At 30.1% G+C, this 14,750-nt stretch overlaps 1 protein-coding gene across 3 annotated transcripts in view; it reads right to left on the bottom strand.

The window, feature by feature from the left end:
- LOC129907124 (ecdysone receptor) overlaps positions 1-14,750 on the bottom strand; it is a 493,732-nt gene that overhangs the window by 395,985 nt on the left and 82,997 nt on the right. For all 3 annotated transcript variants that reach the window (XM_055983195.1, XM_055983197.1, XM_055983198.1), the window contains exon 2: positions 10,969-11,106. The gene's annotated coding sequence lies outside the window, so the exon portion shown is untranslated. The remainder of the gene's footprint in view (positions 1-10,968; positions 11,107-14,750) is intronic.

Here is a 14,750-nt window from a genome sequence, read left to right as displayed (position 1 = left end):
CTAACCACCTGCCCTGCTCTAATAGAAGAAAACTCCATCTAGGAAATTCATCTACGAGGACACTAGCGACCTAGTAAAAACGGACGTAAAAAGTCTATCCTTAATCATAAGAAGCTCAGATTGGTTCGGCTAATGAGTTTCTAACTTGCTAGTCTTTAGTGGTATCACAATGGATCCATAAGGGTCTAAGTGTGTCGGGTACTTTGCCCGACAACCAATACTACCTAACCTAGCTTTCCATTTTCTGATCCACACAGGCTTATTCACACAGGCCCAAGCATGATAATAGTGAAGATATTTGTGATGACGTATCAAATGGATGAAATGGCGAAAAATACATTTTATCTGAATGCACGGCTCTACGATAGTTTTGGGTTCAGCAAAAATGGACAATGTACAGAAAGTACGAGAGTAAATTAACGGTAGCTGATGAAGATGCTTCGTATGATAGCAGGAGTTACAAAGTTTGATCGAATTAGAAGTACGAAGACCCTAGGAAGCATATAGGTATGTTAAAAACATAATCTCTCAAAAACTAGAACATGATTCACACAGTTCTTATTTCCATGTTCAAAGGAGAGATCTAAGAACCCCGTCAAAAATTAAATGTCATACAACGGTCCAATACGTATGAAAGAAACATACCTACATGTGCTTTTAATTTTGAAGTCAAATTGCAAAATTTAAATAAAGTCCTTTTCGTACTTTGCAATCAGATATAAAGTATAATAAACTCTGCTCGAGTATTTTTTGGTTGTTAGTTTTGGTATCGCTGTTTTTAAAAACTCGTGTTCGAATATACTTTTAACCTTGTGGAATATTGCCACTTTGTAACATTGTTTAAAATGGTTTAATTTTTTTTTTTCTTTGACAGGTTCAACTTTTAATGGAAAACAACGGTTAGGTGCTAGCTGCCAAACTTATTTTTTTAGAAACAGGTACCGGCGGATGAATCAGCATCCGACATCGTGAATCTTAATATGTTCGGTGCTTTAGACTGTCTTTGGTCGAATGAAAATTACTTATTTAAAAGTTCTTACCACATTCGTATGAGTATGAAATCATACTAGTAAAAAGTTTATTTGACGATGACAAAAAAAAAAAACAAATGCGGTTTTACAGACATAAAGTTATGTTAAAAATAAAGAAAAAATATATTTTACAATGACAATGCTCACACCTTTGTTTTTAAATGATAGATTTTGTGGTTTTTTGTTTGAATATACATATTATTCCTCTATGCTCGTCACATTCCAGCTATGAAGTGAAACCTTGAAAACATTTTGTTGGAATACATTTTGTTAGGGTAGAATATCAACACATTTTTGATGCAAGGTCTTTACGGTGTACACACAATTTCATTTGTGTGTACTTTTTTGCAATGGAATCAAATAAAAAACAAAAGCTATTAATTGAACCAAAATAGAGACATAAAGCGCACCTAGGCATTGATGCCGATTTTCCTTTTAATATCGTTCCCTGAGAGTGGTCAAAATTAAAACATAGGCACCTACATATATTATGTACTTTAAAATTTCGAAAGAAATAGAAATATATTTCTATTTCACTCTTTTCTTTGTAACGAAGTTACACAATTTGCAATCAAAATTCACCGATTAGTACCAACTAGCCTTACCCGAAGAGAAGACTTCTTATAACCCAGAAAACGTCTCACTGGATGCAAAGAAAAATAAAATAAAATAAAAAGTAACTCTAATGTTAAAGCTTTTTACTGAGGAAAATTAGGGAAATTTAAAATTTGATTCGTTAAAGAATTCCATAAATAATGTAAAGAAAAGTAAAATCTGTTTTTTTAATAATGTAATTAAGCACCGCACATAGGAGTATTGTCATCAAAAACCTGGCCATAATTATTTTTCGTGGTTTTTGTTATTATTTCTGTTTAAAATGAGTATTCCTACAAGAAAATACAATATAAACCTAGTTTTTGTTATTTTTATTTTTTTACCAAAAACTAAAAAAATTGATTAATGGCCTGTACTCCGCCTGTCGACATTATTTTTCCCAAATTTTTTTCCTCATCCCTAATACACAATTCTCAGTTTCTTTTCTCTCTTCCCCAACCTTAATTAAGATCACCCAAAATAAAATACACTAATAACATCAGTAAATTTAATTTAAAAATAAAAAACGTTGCATAAAGTAAGGAGTATTTTCTATCAGAAAGTGAAAAACTAATTGACCCTCGATTCTCTAAAGAGCACCTAAGAGCACCCAATTTTTGTTGCATTGTGTTAAAGAATATATAAACTAACTCATAAGTTTCAATTCATCGCAGAATAACGGGGTATACTAAAACAAAATCATTAAAGTTCAAATAATAACTTATCAAAAATATCAAGTTTTTAGATACTAGTTCTAAGCCCGAATTAAAATAGAAAAAACCATCTAACATTTTCAAAACTTTATTAATATCGTTAATAAATAACTGAAGAAGAATTCTCCATTTAAATTTTTTTAGATTTCTATCACAACACTCCGATATCGCATATAGAATAACACTTACCAAAATACTTCGAATTCAAATAAAAATGAGGTAGATGTAACAGTTAACTTTGAACTCATTTTTTAACAAGACACGATCGAAAAACAAAAAAATGAGTGCAGCATATTGACACAGGTTTATTTTGCACCCACTTTGCCAAACTTTTTGGTGTCAATTTTGATTTTCAGAAAATCGACTTATGACCAGGTTTTTACAGCAAATACTCCTATGTGCACCGTTCTGAATGACTTTTTACATTAAACCAAATATGCCATTTGATTTCTTGTATAAAAAGGAATTTTTAGAAAAAAAATTTGAAAATCATTAAAGCCGTTTTTTTTTATAATTTTTTATATATAAACATTTTCAAAAATTTTTCAAAAAAAAGTTCGTATGCTATTTAAAAAAAATGTTATTCAACACATAAAAACGAAATTTCCAAAAAATTCATCAACCCGTTTTCAAAACATTGATTTTTCAAAAAAAAAAATTAAAATACTTTTTAAATCTCAAAATATGTGTGAAAGAACGTTATATGTCAGGTACCGTTAATAACGTTACAAACATTTTTTTATTTCAAAAGTTGGCTCTTATGTGTTATACTACACACTGTAGCTAGACCCACCTTTTTGGCATTCTCCATCATTGTTATGTCATGTCTGATTGTTATTTTGTTATATTTTTTGTACCCTCCTTTTTTTATTTACAAAAAACCGTTTTTACAGACTTTACGCGGTAATCTATGAATATCTCAGCAAGTTTTTAAGCCATTCTCATAACATTATATCGCTCCACAGTCATAATTGTTAATCAATGCTTTAAATAAATTATTTTCTTTTTTGATTTTTTGTATAATTTGTAAATTTTTTCGTAATATTTTGTTTTATATTGTGCATCTGATCGTAGATAACAGCTGGTTTAAAAAAAAAATAAAACAAATTGCCCTCCAAAACAAGTGCAGTTTTGATTGATATATGTATTAAGATGCATTTTAAGAAAAAAAAATTAAAAATCGTTAGAGCCGTTTTTTAAAAAAATTAATTTTTTAAAAATAATTGTTTGGAAAAAAAGTTTTAAAATAAAATTGGAATGCCATTTTGGAGGAATCACTAATAGGCCAGTCATTATATACATTTGGAAATGCAAAATGACCGAGAAAGCTAAATTTTGGATATGTTGTAGAGGATGCTTAAAAAAGCTTAACTTGAAGTTTTCGACCAAGATTTCCTATGAGCTTTTTCCGCCATTTTGAAAAAAAGGATAAAATTGGTTTTTTGACAATAACTCGGCTATCTGACGAGATGCGAGAGCTTTTTTGTAGCTTTTAACGAGTTCTACAATTCATGTATACACATTTTTTGTGTATCATGAACCGTTTTCGAGATATCGATTAAAAAAGTGAAAAATTTAGGACATGCCATTTGTTTTTTGACATAATCTATTTTTATGTGATGAATATCGAAAAAATTATTAAAATAAAATTTGTAGACCACATTCAGACCTACAATGTCGTATTTTTATATTTTTTTTTGGACAAAAATTACGACTTCCAGCCGGCCGCAAAGTCGTTTAGTCCGCACCCACCGCCAAGCAAGCCGCCCGTTCGGTTGTAAAAAAAAAACAATCATTCATGTTTTTTACTTGCGATATAGGTACTATAGGGAAAGTTTAGGATTCGTAAAAAAAATCGAACTCGAGATAACAATTTTACATGACATTACGATGATGGAGAATGCCAAAAAAGTGGGTCCGGCAGTTCTGTCTGTCTGTCTCTATCTGGAGCTGCAGCCTAAACCAGTGAAGTGATTTTCTTCAAACTTGGTAGTTAGCAGTTTTTGGTGATTCCCTAGAGGGGAAATTGAAATTTTTTTTATGACCAAAACTAACGGTACCTGCCATATAACGGAAATAGAAAAGTAATTTTTTTTCAAAAACAGCTCTAACGATTTTGATTAAAATGTTTGTGTGTAGTACTACACATAAGGGCCAACTTTTTAAATAAAAAAAATATTTTTTGTACCGTTATTAACGGTACCTGCCATAGAACGGTTTTTTTCGTTTCTGAATATCTCGTACAAAATTAACCCGATTTAAATGAAAATTTTTATACAAAAGTGTGTAAGTAAAGATAATATTAAAATTTTAGAAAATTTTCAAAAAACGCATTTTTGGTTTTTTAAAAAATATTTCAAAATTTTTTTTTGAAAAATCAATTTTTTGAAAACGGATCAATGAAAAATTTTGAAATTTAGTTTTTATGTGTAAATTAATTATTTCTTCAAAATGGCATACCAACTTTTTTTTGAAAAATGTTAAAAAAATTTTATATATAAAAAATTATTTTTTTAAAAAACGGCTCCTACAATTTTCAATTTTTTTTTTTTAAATACCTTTTTATACGAGAAATAAAATGGCATATTTGTTTTTTTTTTTTTAAGATATTTTAAAACGGAGTTTTATTAATTATAAAAACAGATTTAATTTTTTTATACTACTTATGAAATTTCTTCAAAATATCAAATTTTAAATTTCTTGAATAAAAAGCTTTAACATTATAGTTACTTTAAGCATAAGAGCAAGTACGTGCGACCCCAGTCGTGCAATTTATTTTTAATGTTTATATTATTATATCAGTAACACATACATAAAAATGTATGTACCTACTTATTTAATAAATAATGAGAAGAAGATGGTAATGGTTTTTTTGTAACCCCAATTTTGTAAATACAGTATACCGGCTTTTTGTGTTGATTGTGCATTTTGTAATTTGCTTCAATCTCTATATTATTTAGGTAGTTCATCAAAATTGCAATTAGATCAGTGCCAATAATTTTTAAAAATAAAAAAAATTATTAGCAGCATATGGGTGGTTGGAAAATTAAGGATAAATGGTATATGAAAGAGGAAAAATAAATTACCCACAAACTAATTGGGGGAAAGGGGGTGGGTGAATGCCTTGTTCGATTTCACTAGTCAAAAAGTTTTTTTTTTAGAAATCAAAGTATATTTTTCTAATGATTTTTTGTATGCTGAGCTCGAATCTTTAGTCAGAAAAATTCTATCACATCACGTTGAGATATTACCATGCCAATACATCACAAAAATTGTGTTTTGAACGTTCAAAATTCAATATGCTATTCTAATGCTCGATTGAAATTAAGAAGGTCAAAGGCCATTAGAAAAGTATAATTTGGTTTCTATGGAAATTTATTTCTCGCCATTATTACTGTCATTTACGGAAAAATCGATCTTAAAAATGTTTTTTTTTTTTTTTTTCAATTTTTCTCAATATTTTCTAAATCAAAAGTATAGTTCTTCCATACAATCTTAAATAAAAGGTTTTAATCTAAGTAACTGCATTCCAAGCTTTTCAAAAATCAAAAACTTTTTGGATTGAAAAATAAGCTATTTTTTCAAATTAAATTCGTCAAAAATCCAAACATTAACTTTTTGCTCAAAAAACATAGATATAAAACATAACAAAGTAATTTTTAACCAAGATTTGTTAAAATCAAACCATTTTGGTAAAAGATAAAAATAAAAAATAAAAATATCGTATTTTTTTCATTTTATCAATATTTTTGAGATTATATAAAAAAAATGGTTTGAGTAAAAGTTATGACACTTTTATTATACACAACTTTTGCATTTAACTTTTTTCGATAGGAGGTCTACTCTACGACACAAATCGTAAAAAAACACGATTTTTGGCACCAACCCCACTTTTTCGCCCATCCACCCTTTTCCACCAATTAGTTTGTGGGTAATTTATTTTTCCTCTTTCATAAACCATTTATCCTTAATTTTCCAACCACCCATATGCTGCTAATAATTTTTTTTATTTTTAAAAATTATTGGCACTGATATAATTGCAATTTTGATGAACTACCTAAATAATATAGAGATTGAAGCAAATTACAAAATGCACAATCAACACAAAAAGCCGGTATACTGTATTTACAAAATTGGGGTTACAAAAAAACCATTACCATCTTCTTCTCATTATTTATTAAATAAGTACATACATTTTTATGTATGTGTTACTGATATAATAATATAAGCATTAAAAAAAACATGAATGATTGTTTTTTTTTACAACCGAACGGGCGGCTTGCTTGGCGGTGGGTGCGGACTAAACGACTTTGCGGCCGGCTGGAAGTCGTAATTTTTGTCCAAAAAAAAAATATAAAAATACGACATTGTAGGTCTGAATGTGGTCTACAAATTTTATTTTAATAATTTTTTCGATATTCATCACCCAAAAATAGATTATGTCAAAAAACAAATGGCATGTCCTAAATTTTTTCATGATACACAAAAAATGTGTATGCATGAATTGTAGAACTCGTTAAAAGCTACAAAAAAGCTCCTTGTAAAATTTTCGCATCTCGTCAGATAGCCGAGTTATTGTCAAAAAACCAATTTTATCCTTTTTTTCAAAATGGCGGAAAAAGCTCATAGGAAATCTTGGTCGAAAACTTCAAGTTAAGCTTTCTTAAGCATCCTCTACAACATATCCAAAATTTAGCTTTCTCGGTCATTTTGCATTTCTAAGCCGTTTTTTCCGACATAATGACTGGCCTATAATCAACATCTAAAAACAAAATTTCAAATAAATACAATGTCCCGTTTTCTAAAATTTTAAACTTAAACTACAAAAATAAATTTTTAATTCGTAATTTTTGACTATAGCAAAAAACACATTTTTTAGAGATTTTACCTGGTTTTTCTAAATATCATAAAATCTATGAGTTTTCTGGCAAACTTGTAAACAACATTTTTGTTCATTATTGTTTCCTTCATAAGAATAAACTTATAAAACACTATGTTTATAAACCATTTATCGAAGAAAATCGGCCGCAAATTCAAAAATTATCATGGGTAAGAAAAAAATAATTCCATTTAAAAATTAATATCAACTAAAAAAAATTTTAACATTTTTTAAAATCATGTACAAAGAATAGCATTTCTTCTAAAAATCAAGGCATTAATGAAGTTTTTATCATAAGTATTAACGGAGTAAAGGCATACCAAAGTAAGCGTTTTCTTAAATCATCGCTAAAGGGTATCAACTTTGCAGATAGAGAGTTACTGTAGAACAATTTTAGAATTGTTAGTTAGAATATACCCAAGAATCATCCCTCAAAGTCTTCTTATCTCATCCCGGGACACCCTGTATATCAAGTTATGCATTCGTAAAAAAATAAAATGCACGACTGTGGTCGCACGTACTTGCTCTTATGTTAAAAGTAACTCTTATGTTAAAGCTTTTTATTCAAGAAAATTAAGAAATTTTAAAATTTGATATTTTTAAGAAATTTCATAAGGAGTGTAAAAAAATAAAATCTGTTTTTATAATTATACTCCAGTCAAATCATCATTCGACCTTGCGCGCAGAGGCACTGTTAGTTTTTATTTAATGGATCGGTAGGGGTATATTTAAAAGGCTTAAACCCAATTTCTCACCACCTGATCATTCTTTTTAGCGGAGTTATTTACAAAAATGCATTTTTTGCGATATTTTACTTCCAAGCTAATATCTTTGCTATGTCGTAGACCAAAAAATGAAAATACATTCTCTTCCTTATAATATTTTCTATCGTTGTATGTAATTTCATTGTATTAAAGTGAGTTACTAAAAAATGGCAGCCAGTTAAAATCAAATTCTAGTTGTTAAAAAACACATTTTCGTTTTTATTTCGAAAAAAGTTTATTTTATGGTTAACATTTTTCTGACCTATTTTGTAGCCCTGTTAATTTTACATTTTACAGAAAAAATTAACTCTTTATCATCAAAGATGACCGAGCAATTGATAAATAAACGCACGAAAAACCGGTGCGAAACCACCCAAAACTATCGTTTTTTGGGAATAACTCGGCTTCAGAATGTCCTACGTCCTACGACAAAAAATAAAGCTATTAATTGTTTGCTATAACATTTTCTACCCATTTGGTGCACATTATTTTTGTTGAAACAAATACAAAATAAGTAATATTAAGTCAAAGACGTTTTTTTGTTTAACAAACTCTTGTCTTATTATTTTATACTAAAAGGGTGAGGCCCTTTTTTCCGACGTTTTGACTGGAGTATTAATTGAACACCGTTTTAAGTTATTTTTTACAAAAAACCAAGTATGCCATTATATTACTAATATAAACAGGTATTTTTAGAAAAAAAATTTCAAAAATCGTTAGAGCCGTTTTTTAAAAAATATTTTTGTATTGATACAAAATTTCTAATATTTTTCAAAAAAAAAAGTTGGTATGCTATTTCGAAGAAACAATTTTTACACATAAAAACGAAAAAAATAATCGAAATATTTTTTAAAAATCCAAAAATTATTTTTTTTTTGAAAATTTTCTAAAATTTTAATATTACCTTTATCTAAACGCTTTTGTGTAAAAATTTTCTTTGAAATTGGGTTAATCTTGTACGAGATATTCAGAAACCAAAAAAAACCGTTCTATGGCAGGTACCGTTAATAACGGTACAAAAAATATTATTTTTATTTCAAAAGTTGGCTCTTATGTGAATTTAAAACAAATTATGTAATAATAAAAAATGGAATTTGATGTTGAGCATAAGTACAGTAAAATAAAATAGTTTAACTATATATAAAATGTGTTAATATATTTTTAGTGATTTTATTTGTAATACACTTGCAATTGTATGAAATTTTAAATTTGATCGGTTTTTGTCTAAGCTTTTGGAGCTGTCGAGAGTTTGTGGCGTGGTAAAATTTATGTCGTATTGTAAATTGTGTAGTAATCAGTCCGTGTACCAAGTTTTATGTGCCTTTCTTTGCCTATTATAAAGTTATGACATATTTTCCCAGACCAACCCCGTGTGTCGAAAATGAATTTTTTTCAACTGTGGAAGAAATTTAAGCACGTTAAAAGGCAAAGTCAGATGCTTGATCTTGTATGAATTGTAAATCGGACAAGAAATGCGGCTTTTCTTATTCAAAGGTTAAATATATGATATTTCAAAAAAAATTTCCTTAATAATATTATATTTTCGAAAAATGTTTAAACAAATAGTTAAATTTTAATAAAAACAATAAAAGTTCTCAATTAAAAACAAAAAATAATTTTGTCCACTTAGATTCTTGATTTTGACTACTGTTACAAACAGGTGGTAACACAACATACACAAGTTGCTGTTGTTTATTCAAAACCTTCAATATAAATTGATTACATAGGCAGCAATATTTTTTAATATTGATCAGCACCCTCTTCTATATAGGGTAGGATGGTATAAGAGTGCGCGGTTGGTAAGAGTGCGCAAAGCGATTTTCTACGGTTTGAAAGGGAATATAAGACTGAATGCAGTTATTTTGGAAAGATCTAAATGAGTTTGATCTGCTGTCAAAATTTCATGCAAATTTGTTTGTAAACAGAGGTGCTAATTAAGTTTAAGTTTTTTAGCACTTTTTTTCCAATTTTTCTTGCCAAACAAATTAAATTTTCCGCTTAACAACAAAAAATAACAATAAACAAAGTATGGGAAATTGAAAAGTCGACAAAAAGAAACATTTGAGGAACACGTAAGATAGGCCATAAAGTGCATTGTGAAATACATATATATTCTTCGATTACATGTCTGAACGTGTAAGAGTGCGCACCATGATGATGTATAAGAGTGCGCGGGTTATAAGAGCAATAAATGCTATCCAAGGCTTCAAAATAACATGCATTTGTCCATATACCAGCAAACAGCAGCTAGAAAAAGCAATTCCAACCAAAAAGAAACCAAGTACAAGTTTTACAAAAAACAAGCGAATGAAAGTAACTACGAAATATTGAAATTTTCGCGGAACCATTAATCGAAAACTAAATTGATTGTTCCTCATGCAAGGAGTGATGGGTTGAAAAATACTCTGTTTATTTAATGATAGGCAGTTTTATTTGCGACTTTTGTGCGAACTTTAACCTGTACGCAGCTGCGAACTCTTACAAACTAAGCCGCGCACTCTTACACAATAGTATGTATAAGAGTGCGCAAATGACCTAATGTCGTATTTTGTTTTTTACTATTGAATAAATACATTTTTGTTACCAGTTTTAAGTTTTTTTCGTTTGATTATAAACTAAAAACTATATATAAAAAAGTAGTTAAATCTTTTTGTTATTGGTTTATTTGGTGTTCTGTCTAAAATGCGCACTCTTATACCACCTTACCCTAAGATAGGAAGCTGAAAATTCAACAGTATAATACTATGGAATATGATTTGAAACCAAACGAATGGTACGGACCACGTTTTAAAAATTTTGTTTTTGCCGTGTAAGCGTGGACCAACCTAATCTTTACAGTACATACTTTGCGAAATTATTTCAAAACTAAAATACTAGCTTTGGCCATATACCACATTCGACTGTTATCTTTATGCGAAACAACCAAATCCTAAATTTTAAAAAATATAAACACCTTTGCTGATAGATATATTTGTATTTTCACTCACCAGTTTATTTTAAATAGTGCTCCTATTAATGTTGATTTAAAAGTTTTGAGCTGGTGCTGTAGATTCCGTACTATACATTATGCTGTATTAGCTCCCTTTGAAATGTCTACATATCTGACGGAACCGCTTAATGTATTTCTGAAATCAAAAGAAAAGTGTAATTAAGTTTAAAAATTTCTCAAAAGAAATAAAAGCTAAACCAAGAGAATTTTGAAGTAGTGTATAGTTTTTGAAATAATCGATTTCAAAGTCAAAATTTGGGGAAAAAAAGTTGAAAAATCACCTTTGATACAATTTTTGCAAGGACTGTGAATTTCAATACAAAATTTTCTTATAAAATAAACTGCCTAAAATGATTTCTAATCCTGAAAACCATATGTTCCTATGCCGTCTAGTTTTTTGAGAAAATTGATGATGTTTTAATGATGTTATTGTCAATGGGGGGTTTAGTTCCTTTTCTTGCGAAGGGGACTTTTAAGGCTCCGTGAAGCCAGAACTGCGACCTCAAAATTTTTGAACCAAATTTGTCTAATTCGTTTGTCCACCGTTTGCCCATGTTTGTCCACCCAAAATTTTCGTTTGTCCACCCTTCAAAAAAATTTTAGAGCAAATTCTTTTTTTTTATAGGAAGTCTGAAAAATGAAAAATTGTCTAGAACGCTCAAATTTTGAGATAGAAGAACCAACTGCAATCGTTTGTCCACCTCGAGTTCTATATACATACCAAATATTATCGTTTTTCCACCTTCCGTTTAGGAGCAATTCCAAAAACAAATTTTGCACTGAAAAATTGAAATTTACCTAAAATCCCCAAAAATCAATTTTTATCAAAAATTCAAACTGCTGTCGTTTGTCCACCTCGAGTTCTTTACGTATACCAAAAATCATCATTTGTCCACCCTCTGTTTAGGAGATATTCCAAAAAGACTTTTTTTATAGCAACTCTCAAAACAGTACGCATACACCACAGTGTACCTCTACTGAAAATTAAAAAGTCCTCAAAAATTATTATTATTTTTCAAAAATTCAAACGGCAAAACAAAAAATCATCGTTTTTCCACTCTACGTTTAAAAGATATTCAAACAACAAAATTTGTACTGAAAATTTCAAAGTCCCAAAAAATCTCCAAAAATTGACTTTTTTCAAAATTTCAAATTTCTGTCGTTTTTCCACCTTGAGTTCTTCACGTATACCAAAAATCGTCGTTTGTTTAAATTTCTGTCGTTTGTCCACCTCGAGTTCTATACATATACCAGAAATCATCGTTTGTCCGCCCTACGTTTAAAAGATATTCAAAATAAACAAAATTTGTACTGAAAATTTCTAAGTCCCAAAAAATATCCAAAAATTGACTTTTTTCAAAATTTCAAATTTCTGTCGTTTGTCCACTACGAATTCTTCACGTATACCAAAAATCGTCGTTTGTCCACCCTACGTTTAAAAGATATTCAAAAAACAAAATTTGTACTGAAAATTTCAAAGTCCCAAAAAATCTCAAAAAATTGACTTTTTTCAAAACTTCAAATTTCTGTCGTTTGTCCACCTCAAGTTCTATACGTATACCAAAAATCGTCGTTTGTCCACCCTACGTTTATAGGGTATTCAAAAAACAAAATTTGTACTGAAAATTTCGAAGTCCTAAAAAATCTCCAAAAATTGACTTTTATCAAAATTTCAAATTTTTGTCGTTTGTCCACCTCGAGTTCTATACGTATACCAAAAATCGTCGTTTGTCCGCCCTACTTTGAAATTTTCAGTACAAATTTTGTTTTTTGAATATCTTTTAAACGTAGCGTGGATAAACGACGATTTTTGGTATACGTATAGAACTCGAGGTGAACAAACGACAGAAATTTGAAATTTTGAAAAAAGTCAATTTTTGGAGATTTTATGTGACTTTGAAATTTTCAGTACAAATTTTGTTTTTTGAATATCTTTTAAACGTAGGGTGGACAAACGACGATTTTTGGTATACGTGAAGAACTCGTAGTGGACAAACGACAGAAATTTGAAATTTTGAAAAAAGTCAAGTTTTGGAGATTTTTTGGGACCTTGAAATTTTCAGTGCAAATTTTGTTTTTTGAATATCTCCTAAACGTAGGGTGGACAAACGATGATTTTTTGTTTGTATACATTTCTCGAGGTGGACAAACGATTGCCGTTTGAATTTTTGAAAAATAATAATTTTTGAGGACTTTTTAATTTTCAGTAGAGGTACACTGTGATGTATGCGTACTTTTTTGAGAGTTGCTATAAAAAAATTCTTTTTGGAATATCTCCTAAACAGAGGGTGGACAAACGATGATTTTCGGTATACGTAAAGAACTCGAGGTGGACAAACGACAGCAGTTTGAATTTTTGATAAAAATTGATCTTTGGGGATTTTAGGTAAATTTCAATTTTTCAGTGCAAAATTTGTTTATGGAATTGCTCCTAAACGGAGGATGGAAAAACGATAATATTTGGTATGTATATAGAACTCGAGGTGGACAAACGATTGCAGTTGGTTCTTCTATCTCAAAATTTGAGAGTTCTAGACAATTTTTCATTTTTCAGACTTCCTATAAAAAAAAAGAATTTGCTCTAAAATTTTTTTGAAGGGTGGACAAACGAAAATTTTGGGTGGACAAACGAATTAGACAAATTTGGTTCAAAAATTTTGAGGTCGCAGTTCTGGCTTCACGAAGCTGACTTTTAATTAAAACGCTTTTGACATTGGCGTCTGCCTGGCGACTTTAAATACCCTAAGCGGAGCAACGAAGTTGCGTTAGCGGGACAGAGGACCCAAAAAGTAAAGTTTAAATCCTGAGAAACCTCGAAGCGTGCCAGGCAAGGTACTGTTTACCGAAAAAACTGCTGACATTGGGGCCTGCCTGCCTGAGAAACCTCGAAGCGTGCCAGGCAAGGTACTGTTTACCGAAAAAACTGCTGACATTGGGGCCTGCCAGACGACTTTACATACCCTAAGGGGAAGCTGACTTTTAATTAAAACGCTTTTGACATTGGCGTCTGCCTGGCGACTTTAAATACCCTAAGCGGAGCAACGAAGTTGCGTGAGCGGGACAGAGGACCCAAAAAGTATAGTTTAAATCCTGAGAACTCTCGAAGAAGGCCAGTCAAATTTTTTCACAATTTTTGACTTTGAAAATAGTTCAAAATTGTATCATGTTATAAAACAGGTGGCTTCACAGCTGGCGATTTAGAAAAAAATTTCTGAGCCGACCTTTGGGCTCAAACCCACGATGCCGGCTCTGAAGTCAACTACCTATTCCTCTATGCCAGTGCCGGCCACCTGCTGGAGAACATCTTTTTGATTTCTATGAGATAAAAAAAAAATCGGTCTCCAAATTTGCCGCCCTGGGCTTGAGCCTACTCAGCCTTCTCCTAAATCCGCCACTGGATATGAGAGCCTTCTGTCGGTTTTTTGAACTATAAGTGTAATTAATAAATACTAGGGTATTCATGGAACAGCGTAAAGTATACCACATCGCAAAATGGAAAAGTTTTGCATCAATGTTTCATGAGCGCCCCTAAATTTAACTTGGGTAAATACATTATTATACATATATGTGCCCTTAATTATGAAAGTGGACTAAGTCACTCCTAAAAATGGCATCAAATCTAGCCTAAAAATAATTATTATTTAAGGGGTAAAGTTTATTTGAACCCGAAATTGCAGTAAATAAACTTCTTTATTGCTCCTCTAGTGATTTCATAAAAGAAATATAATTAAATCGTTATAAGAAAATTATTACTTAAGTTTTTCTTTAAACAATGCAAAA

Source organism: Episyrphus balteatus, chromosome 1 (assembly GCF_945859705.1).
Source record: "Episyrphus balteatus chromosome 1, idEpiBalt1.1, whole genome shotgun sequence".
Classification (NCBI taxonomy): Eukaryota; Metazoa; Arthropoda; class Insecta; order Diptera; family Syrphidae; genus Episyrphus; species Episyrphus balteatus.
This window is presented reverse-complemented; position numbering and strand designations above follow the sequence as displayed.